The sequence below is a fragment of the Galleria mellonella genome, unplaced genomic scaffold (assembly GCF_026898425.1).
Source record: "Galleria mellonella isolate WM207_F2 unplaced genomic scaffold, CSIRO_AGI_GalMel_v1 utg312, whole genome shotgun sequence".
NCBI lineage: Eukaryota > Metazoa > Arthropoda > Insecta > Lepidoptera > Pyralidae > Galleria > Galleria mellonella.
In genome coordinates this window covers 8,679,767-8,686,833 of record NW_026442074.1, presented here as the reverse complement: position 1 = coordinate 8,686,833, position 7,067 = coordinate 8,679,767, and positions in this window count along the sequence as shown.

Here is a 7,067-nt window from a genome sequence, read left to right as displayed (position 1 = left end):
CCGACTTAAATTTTTGTAAAATTTATGAAATCCCATTAATATCTAAAAATAAAAAAGAGAAATCCCTAAATGTAAATCTCAGCCTTTTTGAAAACTTGGAGAACAAAATATGATTGATTATTTCTTTAAAAATAAAAAATAAACTTTTTTATTTTCAACAATAATACGATAATTCAGTTATTAATAATTAAGTTATTATTTTGGTATCTTTGCAGTACCGAGATTTTCTCTAGAGACTTCAGTATAGGGTTCTTCTAAATGGACGTATTAAGGTTTCTTCAGGGTCGGAAACATGCAAGATAGTACTTACTATCTTGCATGTTTACTGCATGTAGTCTACTTGCATGTAGGTCACTGTAGCTTATGGACACGCCAACAAGCGTCCATAAGCTACAGCGACCATTTATTATCAGACGGACTATATGCTTGTTTGCAACCTTCATGGCATAAAAAAAAAAAACATAAAATGTATTTTACCTTAACTACAAACTACTTCTCCAATCTCCATCCCACATAGAATGTATATGCCAAATTTCATAGTGATTGGTTAAACTGTTAAGGCGGTATGAAGTACCTAATAAATAAATAAACTCTTACATTTATAATAATAGCTGAAAATATTATGTTGCTATGGGTGTGCTATGGGTGAGCTATGGGCATAAGAATAAGGACCGAACCTATATATTCTTATGGTATGGAACTCGAGCAGTGGACTGTGCGTTAGACGCGTCGTCGTTATTTTTATATTACTGATGGTCGTATTAAGGAAGACGCATATTAAATAGAGCTTAAATACAATGTGTAAGCAAAACATGTACATTATATGTATAGCTATGTACTGTAAGAGATTCAAACAGACGTACTTGGGGGAGCACATACAAAATTCTAATATAAACAAGTATAAATGTGGATTATTTTGTTTCAGTTTGCGCTGTTTTACGTAAAAGTCAATCTGTACGAGTGTAATGCTTGTTTTACTTAAATAAAATATTTTTACTTTTTCTTTACTAGTGAATCATTGATTAGTAAAGTGGGTTTCGGCTCAGACAACACATGATTGCGGTTTGGAGGTGGCAAGATCGAATCCCAGTCTAAACGAATTTTCAAATTCATGTTTGGGTTAACATTGTGTTTTATAATAAACAAACTACTTTAATTGTGGAATAAACCAGTTACGAGTATTTTGATTTAAAAACTAAAATATTAAACCGTTTTTGATAAAATTTCTAAAGGACCAATCTGTAAATATATTCTTTAAGATAAAAAAATAACTACTGATGGAGTTGTGATAAACAATAAGAAACATAAAAAAAAACTAAATTGAGACCTTCTTTTTGAAGTTGGTTGAAAAATTATTGTCACTTATTTTGTACTTCAGAGGGCATAAAGCCGTCATCCAGTAAACCATATCAGACAGAGGGCTTAGTAAATAATGATAACAGTCTAGAAACTCTTAGTACTAGAGAGCGATATACACAATTAATAATCTTGATTATAAGGATATAGAATAATAATTATCTGTGGTACAAAGTTGAGTTACTTGCCGCCAAATAATTTACTTTTTTTTAATGGGTAATAATGGAACGGTAACTTCATCTACGTTTTGGGTATACGCTAGCGAGATATCAGAGAAAGAAAGAAAGATGAAACAGGTCAGTTGGCCAATTGTGATAAATTCATAAAGCATTTACCAAGATAGTTTCCAAGGCGAACTTCATCGATGTCGACCTGATAGAATGTTTTTTTAATAAATGGAATGATAACGGTGCCTGCGCTATTGGTATACGCAGGCACCAGTGAATAATGATAGGTGAGATTGAAAGCAGATCACGATAGTTTCCTAGGGTAACCGCATGGAGGTCGACCTGATAGAGTATATTGCTAGCAAGCTATTAGGCAGCTCGTCCCCATTACCACCAATCCTTTCTTCTCTAAATAATAAGTCACTTGTTGCTAGGTGTGTTCAAGTAAGTATGAGTGAGGGCAATGAAATTACTGAATACTGTGACTCGGGAACTGTATGTCACAAGGGTTGACACACGCGACATGTCTTCTATTATTGGACTGCTTGTATCGAAACGTATATACCTACACATCAGAAACTTTACTGTTTAAGACTGTAATATACTTAAGGTCCTTGAAGAATCTAATCGCTGTTGGCAATAAACTTTCTTTTACACTTTCTTCCACGCACAACCACTCTTTTGAATCAACTTCCAGCAGCAGTATTTTCAAACCGATACGACAACATAACTTTCAAGAAAAGAGCATGTTCCTTTTTAAAAGGCCGGCAGCACACCAGCAATGCCTTTAGTGTTGTGGGTGATCATGGGTGGCGGTAGTCACTTATCACCAGGTGAGCCGCATGCTCGTTTGCCCCCTGTGTTGTAAAAAAAAAAAATTATTCACCCCTAGTTCAAAAAGCAGACGGCCTTAAACTTCTAACATAAGAGGGCACTACTCTCACAAGAGTAGCAGTAGTAGTATCAATATTTATCTAATTTACAAAATACGAGTATTTATCCAAAGTTTTAAAAGATTTATCTTCCTCGAACAACGAAATACTAAAATAGGTGCCTAACATAATTCTGACCAGTTTATAAATTGCCTGCGATCTAGATTTTGGTTATGTTGGATGTATAAATTAGGGTCTACGTCATATGTGAAAATAAAAATAAAAAACTATTTCAATCCCAACGAAATTAAAATGAGACGTGATAAATTTGGCCGTGTGGGCCCGACTTAGAATAGGCCACCCCTTCCTTTCCCGTAGGTGTCGTAAGAGCCGACTAAGAGAGGGCGAAGGATGGGCAGCAGCGTCCCTCTTAAAACATCTCTAAAGCCTGACTGCGATTGCTAATTCACCTGATAAACGTGGCAACTATTGGCAAAACTCCCCAAGGCGTTGTTATGTTCAGCAGTGGGCAGTTAAAAATCGATATAATGATGACGTAATAAATATAAGGTAAGGCAAGAGAACTTTTTGGTAAGACAGAAGCCATGATTATGTGACTTCGAAAAAGCGAATCTAATTTTCTTGGAGTCTTTCATTTTAAGGGTCTTTCATTAGACCTTTTAAGGAGCCCCAATATGCCCCCCTCCCTGCCTAGCTACGGCCACGTTTACATGTAATTTTCATGCAAATGGAATATATTATGAATAGAAAGCGTTGAAGAATGAATGCATGTTAATTATGAAGAGATTTCAAGTTTCAGGGGAAGTTTATTATAACATTTACGCTTTAATGTAATTTAATCAATAGGGATTGTTTTTTTTAATGGATGACTATGTAATGGTAACCCATCTTACTGGCAGGGCACCAGTGATAAATGATAGGTGAGGATCAAACAAATCAGTTGGCCCGTAGGGATGAATTCATAAAGATTTAATCAAGATGATTTCTAGCCGGAACCGCGAGGAGGTCGACCTAATGGGGTATATTGCTGGCAATAGGGCTGTTAGATTCCCAATACTAACAATGCCATTCCCTTCTATAGGAATTGATTATAGTAAATGTAAATTTAAAGATAATTTTTTTTTTATTAATATACACTCGGCACAGTATATTAAGAATACACAACAAGGAGGCTTTGTACATAAGTCGATTGCTTGGGTACCTCTGTCCCATTCTTGTTTCTACCGTAAAGCAGTTGTGTTTGCATGGCTGTGTTTCGGTTTGAAGGGTGGGATATGGCGTGAATTTACTGGGTACAGAGGAATAACACCTGAGTCCTCAGGAATGGCAACGCATGGGCGAAACAGTACACTCTATTATTTCCATGGTACTGCTCATATCTATAGGCGACGGTTACCACTTACCATCAGGTGGGCCGTCAGCTTGTTTGCCATTCTAAGTTGCATAAAAAAAAGTTAATTGTATGGCAATAACTCTTATTAGAATGTTACATACGGAAATAATTTAACTTACTGTATCCCGCGGCTCTGAACGCGGTCGTATTGTGATGTTGAATAGCCTAGAACCTTTTTCAAAGAGCTATCAAATTCAGAAAGATTTTTCTAATCCGACTGGTAGTTCCAGAAATTGTCGCGTTCAAACAAATCAACTCTTCCACTTTATACCTATACTAGTGATCTACCCAACCTTTGCACGGGTAGATAGAATGGTAATAATTATAACACTTTACGGAGAAAGATTGGTCTAATATGGTCTGATCTGACGAATCCAACTTTGAGGTAAGTTTATTTTATCAATGTTATCAACAATTAAAACAATTTCCTCTATACCATATTTCAATCTTCTAAATTATAATGATTTAAAAAATATGTATTTTTTGTCTTTTTTTGCAGGTATTTGGAACACCAGGTGTGACCTTCGTGAGGCGACGCTTGGGTGCAGAATACCAACTGCGTTGTACTGACTGTTAAACACGCAGAAGGCAGTATAATGATCTGAGGCTACATGGCTGCTGATGGTGTCGGCGAAATGTCCTTTTGCGAAGGCCGCATGAACAGTGGAAGTACATAGATGAGCTAAAAACTGCGCTAATGCCTTCATTAACTCGTATTTTCGGCTACACCAACTTAGATGGAATCATATTTCAAGAAGACAATGCTTCGTGTCATAAATCATCGACTATAATGCGCTGCTTTAGTGAATCAACAATTTGTTGAATTGGCTTGCTCAGTCCCCAGAACTAAACCCCATCGAACATCTTTGGGGTTTTCTGAAAGGAAAAATCAAAGAGCACAGCATTATATCACGAACCGCATTATAAAACACGATGGTGCAAGAATGGGAAGCTATATCTAAATATGCTTTTTATATCTCTTGTAAAATTTTATCCAAGTTAGAAGATACTGGATTCGATTATGGTAGTCCTTACTGAAAGTTATTGTCAAAGGATAGTTTCGCGGAATTACTGTTTTTTAGGCCATCGTAAACAAAATTTATTTAATAATTTTGACATAAGTATATTCGAATTTATTATTTTATTAATTTATTTCATATTGGTCCTTAGAATACAATTTTTTTATGATATTAAATTGTACTTTTAATTTTGAATAAAGGTTTAGAGAAATTGTTCCTAAGAATCAATACCATCGATGGTTAACAGTCGATAAACCTTTTACACAAAATTATTCCAAGCAGTTGCGAGAAACATTATATTCGGCGCTTACTTACATTCAAGGACACGTCATACATTATAACAGGGTCGTCACACTACGGCTACAGAGACGCTGGCGCCGCAAATGATTTCATAGAGTTGTCAATCATATTCTTTAGTTAAAGAGGTGATTTAAAAATAGAATCAATTACTTTTTTTTTTATAAATTATTCATTTCTATTCGATAACAATTTAGTTCCGTATAAATATATAATGATAATAAAAGTATACAAAGTATTTTATCTGTAAATAATTTAAACAAATAATTTACTGTCAAGGCATGAACCACTTACATTTTTTTTAAGTATTTAATTTTGAAAATTGACAAATAATGTATACATTGCCACACTTCGATAAAAATACTGTGTTTGTATGATAATAATAAGGATAATAATTATCAAATATCACAAAGAGAAAACTTTTCTATTAAATAAATAATCAACTTACTCTAAACAAAACTCTATAAAAATTGTTTATTTTTGATACTTAATTGATATAAAATTAAATAATTTGAAATTTATTCGTAAAAACATAACTGTTATTTAAATAAGTTACAATACAAATATTAATTTATAATTTTAAATGGGTACAGTATTTGTGGTTTTAGAACTGGGCTTCTAAATAGGTTTATATAATAACCTTTAGTATTTTAATAGTTGTGCGGTGTGGCACCGACATACAATAGGCCATCCCTTCCTTTCCCGTGGGTGTCATAAGAAGCGACTAAGCCAGGGCGAGGAAATGGGCAACAGCGTCCTTTTTACGACATCTCCAAAGCCTAACTGCGGTTGCGAATCCGCCTGTCAAGCGTGGCAACTACGGCACAATCTTATATTCAGCAGTGGACAAATAAAGCTTGTTAGTAATGGAGACTGAGAATCCCATTGCTAGCAATATACCGAACCAGGTAGGAACGACCTCCTCGCGGTCCCCCCTGGAAATTATCATGGTTAAGTGATGAATTTATCATGATAAGCTAACTGGTCTGTTTTCATTCTCATCTATCCCCCTTCACTGGTGCTCCGCCAGCGTATCCCGTTAGCGCAGGCGGGGATACCATACCATTTACACCCATAAAAAAAAAAAAAAAAACTATATCCTACACACACTTATATCGTGTGAATTAAGATAAATTATCATGTATGTATTTAAAATAATATAACACTTAAGAAGGATATTGACTTGTCTTCATTTCTTCATTTTATTATTAACTTTGACTCTTATTGAATGAAAAAAAAGTTTTTTTTTTTTTCATACTAAATGTCGTTTTCATATTATAATGGATTTTGATTTACTTAATATAAATAGAAATAAAAAATGTCTAATTTGATTTCTAAATTAATATGATAATAAACCGCATTTCTTCTGTCGTCCGGTTTGTATTGCCCTCTGATCTCATGTTCATGAGGGCAGTTGTGAATAGCATCATAGAGAGAGAAAGAACTACGGTTTTTCGTAGCATAGAGTGAGATAACGACAGTTAGTGATGTGATGTTAGTTCGTCGTATAACGAATATCGCAAGAGCTGTTACTTTTAGGGAAAGTACGTATTTTGATATAGTGATGGAGAACCGCTGCATGTAATGCATAACTATATGACTAGTATCAACAACTTCAAAGAGGACAAATCTCGATTCAATCACGAAATTAAGTGCTGATAAAAAGATGCAAGAAGGTGAATTTACACCTATCAGGAAAAAAAATACATACAGAAGATTAAGAATTTTTTTATTAAGATACTATTCGAATAAAAACTTAGACGTTTAGGTTGCTATCGAAATTAGTTAAGAAATACACATGAATATGTCATTAATATTCAATTAATTATTGCTGTAATGTTTAGATGCACATACACTTGTCTGTATTCTTTCTCTTGGTCATAACCAAGAAATAAAGTATGAAAGAAGTTAGTAGATAAAATTAAATAATATTAATGTACTT